General features: G+C 42.2%; 1 protein-coding gene and 1 long non-coding RNA gene across 8 annotated transcripts in view; one reads left to right on the top strand and one right to left on the bottom strand.

Annotated features, from left to right (window-relative positions):
- Nucleotides 1-19633, bottom strand: part of KCNH1 (potassium voltage-gated channel subfamily H member 1) — a 227407-nt gene that overhangs the window by 28304 nt on the left and 179470 nt on the right. The window lies entirely within an intron of this gene.
- On the top strand, nt 1323-18547 carry LOC308474393. 2 transcript variants are annotated; one of them, XR_013984685.1, is made up of 5 exons: nt 1323-2042; nt 10318-10470; nt 13322-13456; nt 15437-15619; nt 16663-18547. It is a non-coding gene; the product is annotated as an uncharacterized lncRNA (long non-coding RNA). The 2 variants fall into 2 exon arrangements; XR_013984686.1 differs by having other exon boundaries at nt 10318-10486.

Below are 19633 nucleotides of genomic sequence, written 5' to 3'. Positions count from 1 at the left end.
GAATCATTTTATGATTTTATGTTCCATTTTTATGTCTCCTCCAATCTTCATTTTATATTCTATTTATGATTAATGAAAGTGTTAGCCCAGTGCAATAACAAGGCAGTCCAAACCTTTTAAGTTTTCTTTCTAAAATGTAACCTAGTAATGCCATTTGTTTCCTTGCCAGTTTTCGTTTCTCTCAGTGCCTCCTAAGATGGTCTTGTGCCCCACTTTGTGGAGGGAGGTCCTCTGTTCAAAGGAGTTCTCTATTTGAAGGGATATCCAGTCCAAGTCAAATTTAAAAATAAAGAACTATAAGAAGGGAGAGGGCAGGAGACGACTTGATATTGCCCATCATCAGCTGGCAGACTGGACAGCAGACTAAGGCCACATTCACACCATACATTTAAAATGTTATACCACCACTTTTCATGACTTCCCCAAAGAATTATGGGAGGTGCAACTTGTTAAGAATGCTGAGAGTAGTTAGGAGACCCCTATTCCCCTCACAGAACTGCAGTTCCCAGAGCTGTTTAGCAATCAATCCTCCTTCATAGGAAACTCTGGGAATTGTATCTCTGTGAGGGGAACGGGGGTCTGCCTGAAACAGAATAGGAATATAAAATTTCTGAATTTTCAAGTATAGCACGCTCTTGGAGTTAAATATCATAGCAGCCACAGAAGAAAAACACCCCCAAGCTTAGTAGAGCCTCACAAACTCAACAACAGGTTCAACATTCATCTAAATTACTTCCAAAGCCATTATAAACCCATGAGTTCTATTTCCCCCCCCTGCATTTTTGCATGATTTAAAATGGTGAACACCATTACAATGGCAGCTGTTCTACTTAGTTGCAGATGGGAAGTGATGAAATAAAAGACTTTGCGGCAATTGGATAACAAAACAAATTCAGCAGATGCAATTATGAGGGCCTGCTAAATCTGCCACAGTTCCATGCATGTTATTCCTTCTTTAGGTCAAGTATTGATAAGAGCCATTGCGATCCTGCCTGTTTACCCAATACCCTATTAGCCAAGTTCCTTCAGGGTTTCCCCCCAAAATAAAGCACTGACAATAATTATTCTACTTGCCATGAGTTGAATGATTTTAATAAACTCTTAAGAGCATAACTATTCTTCAAACTTCACACGTCTGTGAATTTTGCAATACAAATACTGACTAAAAATACACTGAAATGTATATTTTAGGATAAAATATGTTTAGAAATGCGTAAGTGCAATTAAATCCAAAACTACAGCATTTTGTGATAAAATGCACATGTAAATATTATTATACATGTTTATTTAAATGTGCATTTAAATATGGGTTTTTTTGGCTTGGATTTTAATTATCATCATCACAGATTATTGCAGAAATGGAATTGAACATATGCATGAACACATGTGAAATTTGCACAGATCATAAATAGACCGATCCATCCATCCTTAGTTGTAAGCATCTATTTGTGAAAATTTATTTTGCAGGCTACCTAGAAAGTCTGGAAAATGTACTCCCTCCCCTTTGATTTATGTGTACTGGCTTGGTTGTTTTTCCCCATGCCACCTGATATATGAAAATAAAAAGAGGGGTTTTTTAAATTAAATATCAAAAGATGGCTGGAAGGTGGATAACTTTATATAGTACAATAATTGCTTATTTGAAAAATATCCAGCTAGGGCTAGGAATAAAAACCTTCAAACCCCCGTGTGTAATCTGTGGGATATGACATCACTGTAGCAGTCAAGTACAACATTTCCTGTTTGCCCAGAGTGGACACACAGAGGGGTGTTACTCCAGGCAGCAGGACTTCCTGTCAGACCTGTCTGGAGCATTCTCCCCCTGCGTGTGACCAGGGTGATGGGTGTGACCCTGTGAGACCCTGTAAAGGGGCCAGTCACACAGCTATCTTCCTCTCTTTTGCTGCTCTCTTGATGTATTTTGCTGTCTGCTGGCTCTCAGCCAGCAGCACATGGGCTTAATCCTCATATGGGATTAACTCACACTCTCTTCTGTAACTACAAGCTAAAGCCTGCCTTCAGGATCATACTGGGAACTGAATGTAAGTAAACTTCTTATCACTACTTTTAAAGAAGCCTGTTGTGTCTTTATTGTTTTACGAGGGAATAACGGGGAATTTACCAGGAACAAGCCAGACTGGATTGCTTAACTCAAGAGATTCAAACGAATCTACCAACTAGCTTCCTGCAATATACAGCGGAATGTACTCTGCTACTGACTCACTAGCATGAGTGAGGAAGGATAATATTAAATCAATATATCCTCTCCTACTATCCACAACATTCCTACACAATCACAAGGTGAAAAGGTATCAGGAGAAGGTTCTTTCTGTCCAACATCAAGTATTCAACTAATGATACTGTCAGCTACTTGTAAAATTTTAGCCACTAATTCTTATATGAAATAGGCAAACCCTAATAATTTATTTATTTGTTTCATAAAATTTATACACCGCTTGAGTGTTAAAAACCAACCAGCCAACCAACCAACCCTCAAAAGGGTTTACAAAGCTAAAAGAATAAAATCATGAAAAATCCACAACTGTACTGTAAAGCATACAAAACAGATAAAAATGACCTTGACTTTCTAAGCATCTGGGTAGGCTTGTCTAAAGAGGAATGTTTTTAGCAGGCGCTGAAAAAAGTGCAGTGAAGGCGCCTGCTTGGTCTCAAGAGGCAGGGAGTTCCAAGGTGAAGGGGTTCCATACTAAATTATCAATTATTCTTATTATTTATTAAATTTGTATACCGCCCTATCCCCGCAGGTCTCAGGGCAGTTACAACATAAAATCACAATATAAAAACACAAAATAACCAATAAACCCTCAAGCTCTTACAAATGCAGAACGGGTAGTCTGTGGCATGAGAAACTTGCTCTTCTTGTGCATTTCCCTTTATTTGGCTACACAAATAAAAACATTAAGTTAGGCAGATAAAATATAAAGTATGCTAGCTGAAAGCTTGCTTTTAATAAAGACATGGAATAAATGACATCCCACATCATGGATAAAGGTGTCTGGTGACAGATGTTGCATGGAGCGTGGGGAGGTGGGGGAGGGGCAGGCAATGGACCAAATTGAAATAATCTGCAGGAGAATCTTTCAAAGTAAATGTACATTGGCTATCAGAACCAGAATATTGTTCTACCTCTGAAGCAAATGTACTCTAAAGTGCTATATGTTATAAAAGGTAAAGGTAAAAAAGGTAAAGGACCCCTGAATGGTTAAGTTTAGTCAAAGGGAATTATGGGGTTGTGGCGCTCATCTTGCTTTCAGGCCGAGGGAGCCGGTATTTGTCCGCAGACAGCTTTCTGGGTCATGTGGCCAGCATGACTAAAACACTTCTGGCACAACGGAACACCGTGATGCAAACCAGAGCACATGGAAATGCTGTTTACCTTCCTGCCACAGCAGCGGTACCTATTCATCTACTCACACTGGTATACTTTCAAACTGCTAGGTTGGCAGGAGCTGGGCTAGAGCAACAGGAGCTCACCCCGTCACAAGGATTCGAAACGCCAACCTTCTGATCAGCACGCCCAAGAGGCTCAGTGGTTTAGACCACAGCGCCACCCGCATCTCAAGAATATGTCATACAATAGTTTGAGCACTGGTGTGGCTTCAGAAAGCACTTCGCCCTGTTATGGTTAAAACCCTGTGCTCATTTATGTCCCAATGAACCTACATTTCACTAAACATATATAAGATTAGGCTCAGAGGCAAGGAGCCATATCAGCACACACATCCTGAAAAAAAATCACTTTACTGCACCCCTTTGTGCCGTGGTGCGAGAAGGACTGGAAGTTTCTCCTGCGTTTGCCCTGGCCACGACAGCAGCGTCACGGCACCACAAACATATACATCATATTCTCCATAGTCTGACAGGTGATTTTTGTGGCCCCTCCCTGAGCTGTGCCCAGCTCTGATTTCAGTTTTATTTCCAACCTTCCACCTAGCTTCAGGGTTATAGACAAGTATGATTGCTGACACCTGTTGGTTAGAAAAATATAATCTGGGTAGCAGAAAGCCATCTGATAGGTGAAATGTATTTACAGAAAATGGTGATTTAATGGATCAGTTCATCCTGAGTATCTTTCCAATTTTGCTGTGATATGCTACCATCCATCACCAGGAATGTCGCTTCTTACAAAAGCATGTTTCCTTATGTAATCCCTTTGAAAGGAGATCACAGTCCAGAAAGATTCCGCTGAAAAAGAATTTGCCAAGGTAGGGCATTTAAGTCTGAGGGGCAGATGGTAGGGACACTGGATATGAAGACAAAACAAGAGAGAGAACACTAAAGCTTCCTTATACAATGAAGTTGTATTCAGAGTAGACTCCCTGAAATTAATGGACACAGCTACTGCCTGAAAGCTCAGCTCCAGAGGCTTAGACTTTTACAGTGCAGCATAGAGTGGTCATGTCTCATGCTTTATAGAGGACAGTCCTCTATTTGAGGAGCTGTCTGATCCAAGTCTGGTTTAAAGATTAAGAACCATAAAAAGGGAGAGCAAGGGCCTTCAGGTTTGGCACGTGGAGAGCAGACTGAGCAGGCACACAGTCTTGTTCCCCACTTTGATGAGGTAAATTGTATTTCTATTTATTGAATTCTAAATTTGTGTATATATCCTGCTATATATATTTGCTCTAAATGCCATCAGTCTGTAGTTTCAGTGGTCACAGATGGTGCTGTGAACTATGGCATGATGAGAGGTGGTGCTCATGCAGTGGGGGGAAGTTAGCAGAATAAATTGGGAGGCACCACCCCTAATATATACATATACACACTGTATGCAAATCAGTGTCTTCTTCTGTCCTTTTCCACTGGTGCCTTTCCTCTTTTTAAGCAGTGCTGAAGTAGCCACTCTGTTGCCGCTTGTCAAGTGTACAAGCGGAAGTTGCACAATCTAAGTGACCCATGCAGTTTTCTCTTTGCCCGTGTTATGGAGCTCTGATTGTTTAGTAGTGGGTTTTGAGTGGCAAGTATGTTAACCTTTGAATTGGGACACAGTATTTTCACTTTTGTAGCCAAATGTCAAGCTATATTACATGGCCCAAGTGGCGGGGAAATGGACATTCATTTTCAATCAAAGCTGTTTCTCATGGCAGTGTCAAAATGAAAATTAGTTTTTTTTAGTGGGAAGCAAATTAATAGTACAGTAGAGCATTATAAACATCTAAATGTCACTTTGGGTACACACAGACATGCCACTGCAATCTTATTTTTCCCTAGTGTAGCTCTTCTTTTATCTTCTTCAACAGTAGTTTAATTTACCTCAGGGTTTTTTCCCCCCTCAGGATTTCTGGGTCTATGTTTTGCTGTTATTCTGTTCAACCATTTCTCTCTTGCTGCACTTTCTGAAGAAATGTAATCAATCCACAAATCATTATTTTATTGATCTATAATTAATAAATTGATTTTTGTTTTGCATATTATGACCCTTTTGTATTTCAAAAGAACTTGCCTGGATTCGCAGTCAATTAATTCTCTCCAACAAGTCAATAATAATAATTTTTCTATGATAATAGTTAAAAAATGACCCAGACTCAGAGGAATGAATGGCAGGGGCTTATCTAACTCTTCTATCATGATTTCTTTGTGTCATGTTATGGCGTAGACAATAACAAAGTCAAAAGATCTCTATACTGGAAATCCAAATGCACACAGTTCTCTAAGAGCCAGCTACCTTTTGGGTAGCTACAGAGGGGGTGGGGAGGACCTGTGGTCTTTCAGATGTTGTTGCAGTCCAACCCCTAGTAGTCCTGTTCGGTGTGCCCAATGGTCAGGGAAGATGGGAGTTGTGGTCCAGCAACATGGAGCTGAAGGAGCATCCCTCAGCTGCAGCCATTTCCAGAATCCGACTTTCTCCCTGCTTGAATGAGATGATAGTCGCCGCAAAGTAGTAAAGTGGTACCTCGGGTTACAGACGCTTCAGGTTACATACGCTTCAGGTTACAGAATCCGCTAACCAAGAAATAGTACCTCAGGTTAAGAACTTTGCTTCAGGATGAGAACAGAAATCATGTGGCGGCGGCAGCGGGAGGCCCCATTAGCTAAAGTGGTACCTCAGGTTAAGAACAGTTTCAGGTTAAGAATGGACCTCCAGAACAAATAAAGTTCTTAACCCGAGGTACCACTGTACTTGATATGACCCAAACACTTCTTCATCTCTCTGTCTTAAACAAGAGCTGCATTAACGAAGTGCGCATTTCATTCTGCTTTTAGTTTATTGTTGGTTTTAGTTATTTCTTAGATGTTTTAAATAGTGGCTTTTAACTGTTTTGACAGATAATTTTATTGTTTCATTCCTTTTGCAGACCCGTTTGGGATATTATTATTATTATTATTATTATTATTATTATTATTATTTTACCATCAGGCAGCATGCAAGTTTCATGAAACAAGTTAAATAAATAAAAGCAGACCGGGTGGCTATCAGTGCTGAAAGCATCTTTAAAAAAGTGACAGCTGTCTCTGTGAGGACTCATGTATCAGTGACATAATTAGATGAGAGGAATTGGAGGTTGCCCCCCTTTCTCTCACAAACACATTTTCCATCTTTTAAAGCAGAAGTAATTTTAGGAGCACTTTCACATACCTTTGCTTTGTAAGATGGGACGCTTTAACAGGGCAGGTGTTTTATCAGTACCTCAGTGTAACAAAGAGTTGAAAATGGTTAATTAATAGTTAGTTAATTAGTCTTGTGTCTTTATTTATCCTGGTGGGGGGCGGGAACTCGCCACGCAAACAGTACATCAGACGCTCCAAGTGTCCCTATTTTCCAGGGACAGTCCCAGATTTACAAAAGCTGTTGCGGTTTCTGATTTGATCCCGGAATGTCCCACTTTCCTTAGGATGTCCCTGTTTTCATTGGAGGGACGGAGTTATGTGATGCAAGGAAATAAGTAACTATACAACCTTTAGAAGACATCTGAAGGCAGCCCTGTATAGGGAAGGGTTGTTTTAACGTTTAATGTTTTAAATTATTTGTATATGTTGGAAGCCTCCCAGAGGGGCTGGGGCAACCCAGTCAGGGTAGGGTATAAATAATAAAATTATTACTATTATTATTGACTAGGGTGTCCCTATTTTCATCACAGAAATGTTGGAGGGTATGGTACATTGGTGCTGTGAAGAAAACTGCAAAGGGTGACAAAGGGAGTTTTACTGGGAGATGTTGTCTTCCCGGAGAATGGGCAGTGTGCTAATGTACACTGCTGAAATCCTTGCCCACTTCTGCTGCTGCCCCCCTGCAAGGAAACAAGCTATGGTCTACTTTGCTTTGTCATCCAAACCTGGTCTTGTGGTTCCTTTTTTTCCTCTTTCACATCTTGTGCTTTGTTCAGGTTCAGGCAAGGTAAGCAGCCAGACCATGGTTTGCAGGACAGCACAGCAGCAGCTGCAGGAGTTGGAGAGGAGCAAAGCACCCACAATTTCACATCAAACCATAGTTTATTTTAGCTACAGTTTAATGTGATGTGCAAACCAGGCCACTGGCTGTATGTGTCTGATCAATTTACCAGTTCCTCAAAGTGTGGTATGCTCAAAAGAAAGACATGTTTCCTTTTTTGGGGGGGGGGAGGGGATAAACCTTCTCACCTCCCCCGACCCAAGTAAAGAAAGCAGGAATGGGTAATACACAAATAATTTGCCTCCAGCAACAATGCCAGATGAGGCACATATTCAAGTGGAGAACAAATGGCTTAAAGCTTTCTTGCTTGATAAATGATGTAAAACTCCTTTTGTTTTCCATAGTGTTATCTACCTTCTCAGTGCCAAACCAGAGTTTAACAAAAGGGATGGGAGCACTATGTAATATCTGTAAATCCTTCTTTTGCTGCTCAGTGATAATGGCTCCTGGATACATTCATTAAAGGAGTCTGCAACAGACAGTACTTGATGGAATCAAATGCTCATCCTCCAACCATTTTTTGACATTGTGCTGGCCCAGAGATACACTTCACCTAAAAGTATAAATTAGCAAGGCGTGCTTTGAGTTTGACGCCAAATCCATTGTCTGTGCACACAAATCTCTTCCAGTTAGCCAACAAAAGAAATGGTTCCAGTCGCTAATTGCAGATTACTGCAAGTAGCAACATTTTCCAGAGCTATTGTTCTACAGCCAATATTTATATCTTACAATTTGAATTTTTCTGTTGCGCAGTGAAGGGATTTCAATACACAGGCTGTTGGAAGCAGCCTGTGACTGTGTGCTGATAATGGTGGCGAAGAAAAATTACTTTTCTGTGGTGGGCTGTGGCTGGCTGAGCTCTCTTATTAGAACAAAAGAGTCTAGCTAGATCAGACCAAGAGTTCATCTTGTCTAGTATTGTGTTTCCCACAATGACCAGCTGCTTGCTTTTTTGAGGCAGGGGTGGTGGCTGTAGTCTTCCCCTGTGCTTATACACAATTTTGCTTTTGGTACTTCAATAGGTATGCTGGAGAATTCCAATGACCACAGAAATGGGAGCAAACATTGCCAATAATATTTCCTTATTCATCCTCTGTCTGGAATGGAAATCAATCCAGTCAATGCAATGAGTATTTGCTGTTGTTGCTGCTTTCAGTCAGCAAACGACACACAACTAATTATTACCCCCCTCATTTGCACTGGGTTTCCTTTGCTCTGAAATGAATGGGGTGGAGTAACATAATGACAATGCCGTTACATAATTTAAACAATTAATTACAGAAGTTATGCAGCTGCCACACTGGACAGCAAGACAAAAAATCATGTATTAGGCAGAAGACGAATTGCAGAAGAACAGAATCAGTGCTGTGTTCAATGAACAAAGGGCAAAGCAGAATAAAGTGCCTTCTTACATCCCAGTCCCTGATATACACCAACACCATTTGTAACTTTCTGTTTTTGAACTGTCAAATTGTTATAACCCCCTCCAATAAGAAATCCTATACAGTGGTACCTCGGGTTAAGTACTTAATTCGTTCCGGAGGTCTGTTCTTAACCTGAAACTGTTCTTAACCTGAAGCACCACTTTAGCTAATGGGGCCTCCTGCTCCTGCCACCGCACAATTTCTGTTCTCATCCTGAAGCAAAGTTCTTAACCCAAGGTAATATTTCTGGGTTAGCGGAGTCTGTAACCTGAAGCGTGTGTAACCTGAAGCGTCTGTAACCTGAGGTACCACTGTAAACGCGACAAACACCTGATCTTTCCTATAACAAATAACAGCATATAGTATCTTTCCTATGACTCCATGAATGTGCGTAATCCTCTTCAAGGATCTGTGGCCATGATAACATCTTGTGGCAATGAGTGTTTTTTTTTTAAAGTTCTTTCCTTCCAATGAGGCTGTCAGTATTCCAGATGTCTCTCCCCTGCCAAGAATGAGGCAAGCTGACGGTTTAATTGCACTTAGATTTATTAGTATTTATGCAGTAGTTACATGCCAAGCACACAGTTCTAGTCCTCCTGGGAAGAAGTTGACCCGACTGAAGGGCGGGCTCTTTGCCAACAGGATATCCTCCATCGGGCGACCCGCCTCCTGTTGGCCTGATGCCAAGCCTGGGCTCTGCCCCTTCTGCAAGCCTGTGGGGACTCCCCCCTCCCTTGAATCAGTCTCCACCCTCCTCAGAGTGATGTCTAACGGCTGAAGTTCCTCTGAAGCCTGGCCTGTCTCCGTCTGACCTACACTATCTTGGGACTTTACAGCCTGCATTCCTGGACGGGATGGGAAGGAATCAAGCTTCTATTTTCCCCAGTCTGCCACCCCTCCCCCTCAGAGTCCTCACTGTTGCTCTGGGAGAGGCTGGGCAAGACCTCAATTCAAATCCCCACTCCTCTAGAAGCTCATTGGCTGACTTTGAGCCAACCACTGTCAGGGACTGGGCAGAGGAGGAACGGTGGAGACCGCCTCCCCAGCTTGACCCTTCCAGGGAGGAGGAAAAAGAAGATGGTTCAGAATTACAACAAGGGGTTTGAGGGAGGTCACAGCTCAGAGGCAGATGACGGGGGAAGTTGAGAAATAATGGGAGAGGAGGAGGAGGAAGAAGAAGCACCATGGGGGGCAACAGCTGATGGACACTGTGTCTTTAGAAAGCATTCCAGATCACACACCCCTCTCCCAGAACCCAGCGAGCCTTGAAAGTAGGAGAGCAAAGAACTCAAAGACAGAGGGCACGTAGCAGCACCCGTAGGAGAGACGATGAGATTGACAAACGAGGAAGTGAGAGAGACTGGGGGGAGGTGGAGATTCACTTGGGACAATGCCGTTATCCAAGAGCCTGGGTTCTATAGCCTCTATCTGTAAATACTGAATAAAAAGTGGAAGGTAAGAAACATTTCCTTGTCTTTGTAGGTTCCTGGGCTGGGAGTCGCAGGCAGCAGCCTGACGTCCACCATTCTTGCAAGGATGTTGTGATAAGGGCGAGGAGGCCACAGTGACTGCCTTGAGCTCCACAGAGGAAGGGAAGGATAAATAAGCCATAAAGAATAACCCTGCTAGTTCCCTGTGAGTGGTTGCCAAGGTAACTGAGGAAGGATATGTGCATGTATAAACATCAAGGGGTCCTATATATTAGATATCCATGCTCAAGTCACATATCCCTTTGTTGAGTTGAGAGCATCACGGCACAGTTATTACGAAGTTTTCTTTAAAAAAAAACAACAACCAAAAACCAAACCTATCAAACTTTATTATGCAGTCATGGCTTGTTAATAAAAATAATAATAATAAAAGCCACTCTAAAAATATGAATTCATTGAGGGCTTTTTTCAGTTTAATTTCTCCTTTATCCATGTGGAGCTCTTTTGAATCTTAACCCTCTTCTCAGGATCCTAAATTGATGCTCCTATCTTTTTAAAGGTCATCTTCTCTTATTGTAATTAGTTTCCCACACTTCTCTGCCAGACTTTCTTCTCCCTGTGGATATAGGACAACGCGACCAGTTCCCTTGCACTGGGCACTGGGCCTAGGGGGTGCTGCAGGGCATCACAACTATGATGTAGTGAACTGAGCAAATGGAAGGTGAGGGGCAGGAGGCCCCGAAATTTGGCCTCACACAGGACCAAATTGAAATTTGAAAGACCAACGTCTGCCCCTGCCTTCCCTCAACCATCTCTCACACACACTCTCCTGAATCCTTGGGGACACACTCCCTGTCCCTTCCATTCTCTCAAGCTCTATTCCCCTTCCTTTTTAGTTTTCCTCCCTCTTGCATGATACTAGAACTCATGGAGGTCGAACAAAGCTGAACACTGGAAGATTCGAGAGAGATGAAATGAAGTACCTCTTCACACAGGGCATAGTTAACCCTTGGAACTCACTCTCACAGAAGACAGTGGTGCCCTCCAAGTTGGATGGCTTTAAAATTGAAATACTTTATTGTCATTTGTACAACTTGTATACAGTGAGATTACATGAGCACCCCCCCCCCCACTCAGCTCTCTTAGTCTTAATTCCCCTAGTTTACTGACGCACACCCACCAAACCCGAAAGTCAGTTGCCCTGTTGTTATCTTTTCATTCAACAGCCTAACAGCCCATGGATAGAAGCTGTTCTTTACCCTGTTGGTGCAACTAATCATGCTTCTGTATCTTCTGCCCGAGGGCAGGAGATCAAGAAAGTGCCGGCCAGGGTGTGAATCATCCCTGAGAATTTTCCTCACTCTCCTGAGGCAACGTTCTTCCACTATTTCATCCAGCGGATTCACAGGACAGCCCATAATATCTTGTGCTGTATTCACCACCCTCTGTAGGCACTTCCTATCAGATGATGTCAAACCAGCGTACCACACTGGGATGCAGTATGAAAGGACACTATCTATTGTTGACCAGTAAAAGTGATCATCAAATGTTGATTGACATTGTTCTTCCGCAATACTCTGAGGAGATGGAGTCTCTGTTGGGCTTTCTTAAAAGAGGATTAGACAAATTCATGGAGGAGAGATCAATTGATGGCTGCTAGCCATGATGCCTATGCTCTGTGTCCACAGCAGGAGGCAGCAATGCTTCTGAATACCAGTTGCTGGAAACCAAAGGAGGAGAGAGTCCTCTTGTACTTGGGGTCCTGCTGGCAGGCATTTGGTTGGCCACTGTGAGTACAGGATGCTGGACTAAATGGACCTGATCCAGAGTTTGACCTCCATATCCTAACACATTCTCCCCCTCTCATTTTCACCAAGTTTGTATATTATCTCCCAAGTGAATTCCCCCAGATTATGACACTTTCTTCATATTTGTGGTTGCATCTTATTATATAACACACTCCTAGAAACAGAATAAAATTAAAATCTAACCTCATCCTAATATCTTTATTAAAACAAAAACAAATTTATTTTCTATTATGAATGGCAAGTCTATTGTTTCTCCCCCTTTCTTGCATTAATAGCCTGGAAGTGGTTTTAACCCAGAATGTTCTGAACTGCCCTACAGGTCTTTGCAATTGCCAACTCCTGCAATTTCTTCCTTTGGAATTTCTTAAAAGCTCATGTTTTCCTGTACCTGCTTCTGCACTCCCTGATTCCCATCATACTTGAATTGAATTTTATTATTACGGTCACAGACCAGTTCCGGCTCACTTACAATATCAGGAAAATCATAAAACACAACAGGAATACACCATCCTCCTATTAGACTCACACTATTCATTTCACTTCCACTCCCTATTTTAAGTGAAAGCTTTGTGTACACCTTTGCAGAAGCCTCACATAATCCTGATCCTGATTAGACGTAGCACTGCTTCAGTATGGGAATGCTCCCAGTAGTATTTGTTCACTTTCTTTCAGTTTTTAAATAACTAGCAAATCCAAAGGTCTTCAAGAGATGGATGGCCAGCCTATTAGCTAGGAAACACCAGTTTCTGTGGCCTACAATGCAAGGGGTCGATGAGGCAGATGACAGATGATTGGCAAACAGGAGGGAGCCTTTCTGTAGAAGAGAATGAATGAGACTTGAACTCACATCATTAAGGGCTTACAATCCTCCCTTATATCCCAGAATCTGGTCCATTAGGCTGGGAAATCAAAGGCAGTCAGATGTGAAATGGCTTCATGATACCTTTTGGCTAGGGGTGTGCGTATTATGACAGGATGGCAACAGTGCCTATGTTCTCTTTCTTTTTGCACTTGCTTTCCCTTCAAGCAAACGTGTTTGGAAATTGGGTATTCATCTTATGTAGCTGTCGGTTCCACCACCCCACTCCCTGTACCTTTTGATTTTGCTGTCAGACGAGAGACCGGCATCGCCGCTGCCGATCTAAAAGCACCCAGAAAGATAAATAATGAAGTTCTAATTACAAAACACTTTGAAATGTTTTTGGCAGCAGCAAACTCGGCTATGCTGACTGTTCTCTATTATTGCAGATATTCCATGTATAGCGTTGAGATCCCACTGAGATGAACGACACATCTCTAATTGGTTTTAATGGTTGGGGATTGGAGTTCTACGGGCTGCCATCCAGAACACTGTGATGGCATATGAGCCGCGCATAATGGCAGGTAATTCCATTATCTCCATGGAACTGTTTGCAAGAAGAGTACGCCTTATCAAACTGGACTGTGGCCGTCTCATATATTATTTCTGACACATTGGTATCATGCCAATCTTCTGTGGAGTTCAAGGCTGATCCCACTTTATCGCAATGGACCCATGAGGTAGATTAGTTGAGAGATTGTGGCCGTGCTCAGGGATCATGCTCTCTAATCCTCCAATCTATAGTCTGGATTATTTGAGATGCAACTCCTTCTCCTGGCACACTCGAAGTAGAGCAGAACACTTCCTGCTTTGCTTGCTGTGACTGGGAAAATTTGATACGAGTGATCCTTCTGAAACAGGATGCAAATTGTGTTTTGATCAGGAATTCTCTATTGAGCAGGGCATGCAAGGGGAAGGGGATGGAAAAAGTGGGGAAAGGGCGCACACACACAAACATGCCTTATTCCCAATCCTTCATCCATGGTTGGATGGGGAACTTGTGAAGTTGCTGGACTCCAACTCCCATCAGCCCCAGCTAGCATAGCCAGTGCTGGATTTACATATAAGCTAAACAAGCTATAGCTTAGGGTCCCACTCTCTTGGGGCCCCCCCAAAAAAATGCAAAGGAAAAAAACTGGATGTACATTTCCAGAATATAAAATAAAAAACAAAATAAAAACCCCTACATGCAGCAACAGTGTTTTGTGCTGTGTAGGCTCCTATGATGTAAGTAGCGGGCCTTGCCTGCTAGCCTGCTCCCTAAAATATCACTGGTTTGCTCATTTCTGTATATAGGGTGCCTACATTCTGCATGTGCTAATGGCTTTTGATACCTATTAGGTCCATAAATTACCATACAGCATATATTCAACACAAAAAACAGCGACAATTTGTTGTTGACAAAGGACAGCTGGACATATAAAGGGCCCCATTACCTTCAGTAGCTTAGGGCCTCATCAAACCTACGTAAATCCGGCCCCTTGTTTGGAAAACAAGAGAATGTGATATCTGAGTACAGTCAGTGACTTGCCCAAGGCCACACATGGCTGAGCAGGGATTTGAACCTCAGTCACCTAATCCAAATCCACTTGTCTATCCAGTACACATTGGTTCTTTTCCGCTTCACAGTGCTTGTTAAACACAGGAGGAAGGCAGGTATAATCACAGTCATTCACACCATGGCATGAGACTGGGTTCCTCTTGGCTTCAGAGTTTGCATGGCGGATGTGCATTCTATCATGATGGACACTGGCCTTTGTTCCTTTTCAAACAGACTGTCCACCTCCTAAATTTATCTGTATGTGTATTCAGAAACATCATTGAAAAAATGCTTTGGCGTATGTGTGTTTTGAGCGAAGAGGAGTATTGGTGGAGACTGGCCATTTGGTGCCACCCACAACTGTTTTTTGCTGCAAACCTGCAGTTCCATTTACTGCCACCCGCACTCCCCATCTCAGCCTTGGAAAGAAAAGGTCAGCAAAGTGATTGCAATTATAAAGGAACAGGAGATGTGCCAAATGCCTATCATTGCTTTTTGTAGCTTGCCTCTTTGGTGAACTTTAGATATGTAAAGGTGAAGCTTTTAGTTGGGGGATTATGAAACTCTCACATCACAGGTGGGGAGGGGCGAGGACTTGGAGGAATCCACAGCTTTGATTTAATATTCTGTTGCATCCTGTTATATCTAATTAACTCCCCAAATTCATCTAGATGCAGGTACATGCATCACAGCAGGTTCGATGTGACAGCATTGGAGATGACAAGATGCTCCCCTTTGAAATGACGAGATGCTTTTAGGCCGAAAGCTGGGAGCTGCAAATGGCTTTAATGACCTGTGAAAAAGGCAGGATCTGGGATGCACTTTAAAAAAACAACAGCACCAAGCGCCTCTAAGAGGCAAAGAAGGTCCTGCCATTGTCTGATGACCAAATGCATCTACATTTGCTATGCCTAATCAGTTGTTTTCCCTTTTTATCTTTGGGTTCTCTCCATGTGCAAACTAGTCACTAGCCAATTTGAAGAGAAAAAGAATCAGCCGCAGAGCAGAAGACATTAGGATTGCCTGCATGTATATATATATTCAGAGCATTTACACAGCCTTTCTGTAAAAGGGACTTTCTACAGGAGCCCAGATTGTATATTCAACAACTGTTCAAGGACAAGGCTACAGCAAGCAATTACTGAAAGTAAGCAACATGAGCGGCAGGCGGGGAGAATTATACCACCTTTCCCTGATGTTCTTCCAAACTGCTGTTTAGAATGTCAATAAACCCTATTAGCTCTGTTCCCCAAAATTCCTCTCCCAAGCATTTTATAAATGTAATGGGCAGCAAGGTGAGAAAATTGTACGTCTGCTATCTTGGCCACTTAATGCAGCCGTTCAGTGGCCAGTCAGATTATCATGGATGTGACAAGACTGCACTCCACTTTCCAGCTTCTGCAAAATGGGAGCCCCTACTGGCAATGCCAGCCTGTTTCCTTCAGGTTACTGTGGGAGACTGCTAATGTATTCTGCTGTACGGATGCAGCATTTAGATGGCAATCCTTAAAGGGACTGTCAAGAAATAATCCTCAGGTTCTGAAACAGGCTGCTTCTCCCTGTGGATATTTTAATAGTGGCTCAAGAGTTTTCTTTCTGCTGGTGGACGTGTGTTTGCCATCTATTTTTGCTTCTTTGTGCATGAACTGGCCATCGCCCCAAACTTGGATTTTTAATGCTTTTAAGGCAAATTGGAGTTTCCACTTGCAATATTAACAATTAAGCATGTTAGCAAGGAATATAAGGGCGGAGATGCAATTAAAGGAATTAAGGTAGGTAATAAAGCCTACAAATTGAAAGCGTTCACAGATGACTTGGTTATCATGGTGGAAGATCCAATAGATTCTTTGTCGGAAGTATTAAGGAAAATAAAAGATTTTGGTCTAGTATCAGGTTTTAAATTAAATAAAGGTAAAACCAAACTTATAGTTAAAAATGTTCCAGAACAAGATAAAATACAGATAGAAGAGAAGACAGATATAAGTAGTCACAAAAAAGTGAAATATTTAGGGATTTGGTTAACAGCTAAAAATATAAATATAATTAAAGACCATTATGAAAAAATATGGAAGGACATAAAGAGGAACCTAGAAATTTGGGAAAGAATGAATATGTCGTTAATAGGAAGAGTATCAGTTATTAAAATGAACATATTGCCAAAAATGTTATTTTTATTTCAATCAATACCAGCGATCAGCAATATGAAATGCTTCAAAGAATGGCAAAGAGATATTTCAAGATTTATCTGGAGAGGGAAGAAGCGAAGAATAAAACATAAATTGTTAACAGATACCAAAGACAGAGGATGTTTCTCCCTTCCAGATCTAAAACTATATTATGAAGCATCTTGCATTTGTTGGATCCAGCAACGGATATGTCTAAAAAACACAGATCTATTGGATCTGGAAGGACACGACAACAGATTTGGATGGCATGCATATCTATGGTACCAAAAGACTAAAGTACATAAGAGTTTTCATAAGCATATTATAAGATATGCAATATTTAAAGTCTTGGAGAAATATAAGGACTTATTAGAACAAAAAAACACCTTGGTGGATTTTACCAATGGAAGTAATCTCAGTAAAAAAACAAATATGAGATAAAAATGGATAACATATAGAGAATTATTAATTGAAGTAGAGAACAAATTAAAGTTGAAAGATTATAATGAAGAAAAAGGAGAAGTAAGTGATTGGTTACAACACTTCCAGATAAATGAATTATTTAAAAAAGACAAAAAAGAAAAAGGATTTGAGGTCTGTTACGCAAGCTGTGAAGACTCTGAGGATCCCTAAGTGTGCCGATGTCTGTGGCCACCAGGCGCTGTGATTTTGGGGCTGAAGAAAGCTAATGAAGCTCCCGAAGGATCCACCAGGAGGGAGAGAACATGCCAGTCGGGCATGCGTCTCTGCCAGGATCCTACTTGAGTGTAGGCTGAGCTCCTGACAAGGAGAACCCTATGCTCCTCACAGAGCTGCAGTTTCTAGAGTGGTTTAACAACCAACCCATCTTCCCAATGCACTCCAGGAACAGGGGCATATGGTCTCCTAACAACTCTGAGCACCCGCTCAAGGAATCTTTGGCGGAAGCCATGATTGTTAAAGTTGTAAAATAGTGCTTTAAATGTATGGTTTGGGCAAGACCTTGATGTGTGATGGGAGGCAGTAGCCTTGCATGTAGGAGTCACTGGAGAAGACTCAGAAGCGTTTACCACAAACGACAGAACATCTACCATACACTCACAGTATTATGCAGACAGCTCCACAAATTTTGATTGCTATGAGAATCACTCTTGATGTGTGGGCAGCACACACAATATAAATATATCTATAAGCAATACACAAATAAATTAAAAATCTGATTGGGCCAGGTTTTCCAGACACACACATGAATTTGCAATGGCCACATCTTATGTGTTTGCTGCTGGAAGTCCTGTTACAATACCACTGTTTCTCTCAGCAAGAATTACATTAGTGTTTTCCCTAAATGGGTGCATATGGGTGTGTAAAGATGCATATAGAATCCAAGTATATATAATGCCCACGTTGCATGTTTGCTGTAATATAGTATTGGTGTTTCCTGCCACAATCGTGGTGTGTGCAGTTGCCTTAATAGAGCCATCAATCTTGTCATTTAACCTTCACACACCCATTTCCCAGTTGCTTTGATACAGCAAACCACTTCCTACAGTAAACCACTGCAGGAAGCCTTCCTCTGTTTGCAAGATCTCCAGTGCTCATTTTCTTTGCACATGGTGGGCTTTCTAGGGATGAAATGGGAGAACCCCAGACAGACAGCTTTTAAAAGAACTGAATATTGTAACCGTAACTGGGCTCTCATTGATATTTGCTCAGGGCACCTCAGTGGATTTCATTTGCTGAATCAGCACTCTGAATGATGTGCACTTTGAAAGCCAAGCATTAGTCTCTTCCTAATTGCTAACCCCATTTGAGTGTTTCAAGGTGCAGGAGATGACCTTTCTCCTTTCCTTTTCTGAGTTTTGAGATTACAGGTTTCTCCGTTGCAAAACAAGCTCTTGTGTATTAAACCCTGAGTTCCTTTGACAAGATAACTGCCTCGTATTGCTTTCTGTCGGCTGCCTCACTTCTCCCTCTGAAGAAGAAGCCCAGAATCTATGAGAGTTGCTGCTGCATCAACATTAATATGAAAAGGTGTTGTTTGATTCCTAGTAACCGTAACCGAACATTGACACTGCTATCGCAGGGTACTTGGGCAGGACATGATTTCAGTCAATGCAGGGAAATGCAGTTGATCCATGATATTAAGAGTGCTGCAATCTGTCATATCCCTTGGGCTTGTCTCCCCATCTTTCCCCCAATGTCTGCATAAAAAGCAATGTTTGCAAAGGGGCACTTCTGTGTGAGCACTTGCTCATGTGTAGGATAGATCTTTCTGATGCCAGCCTCAATGGGCAGTGGCATAGTCTCACTGCCCTCTTCTCCATGTCAAACTTTTATGCCTGGGGCATGTCAGAAGGGGTACTTGTGGACAGGTGTCAGGAATTCAGCCTACACTTGAGTAGGACCCTGGCAGAGACACATGCCCGACTGGCATGTTCTCTCCCTCCTGGTCTTTCATTCGAGAGCTTCAAAAGCTTTCTTCTGCCAGAACATCACAGCGACCAATGCCAAATGACACCAACACACTTAGGGATCTGCAGGGTTTGCGCACCTTGTGTGACAGACCTCAGCAACTCAGCATTTTGGCTAATCTACTTTATTTACATATAAACACACACGGAGCACTGCAACATGGCTCCCTCTCTCTCTAGCATCAGACAGCAAAGAGAGAAAGAAAAAAGGACAATAGTCCCACTTCACGGAATACAGTAACACAAACATCCTGTCTTCATCACTTCCCACTCTGTGGAGTCAAAACATATACCGTCATGTGAACGACAACAATCCCATGACTGCAATCATGGAGCAGGAATCCTAACATCAGGTAGTATGGGTTGCTGGTGCCTGGGGCAGGACAAGTGTTGCACCCCCTGGTGGACTGGGCAGGGGTCAGCCCTTTACCAGCCAGTGTCTAATCAATGGAGTCTCTCCTTGCAAATTAGCCCCAACCTGAGAGCAGAGCTAAGGCAGAGAAATGTGAAGCCAGGAACACCACTGTGTCACCTCACCCTCCTATC

Source organism: Podarcis pityusensis (assembly GCF_964106645.2).
Source record: "Podarcis pityusensis genome assembly, chromosome: 3".
NCBI lineage: Eukaryota > Metazoa > Chordata > Lepidosauria > Squamata > Lacertidae > Podarcis > Podarcis pityusensis.
This window is presented reverse-complemented; position numbering and strand designations above follow the sequence as displayed.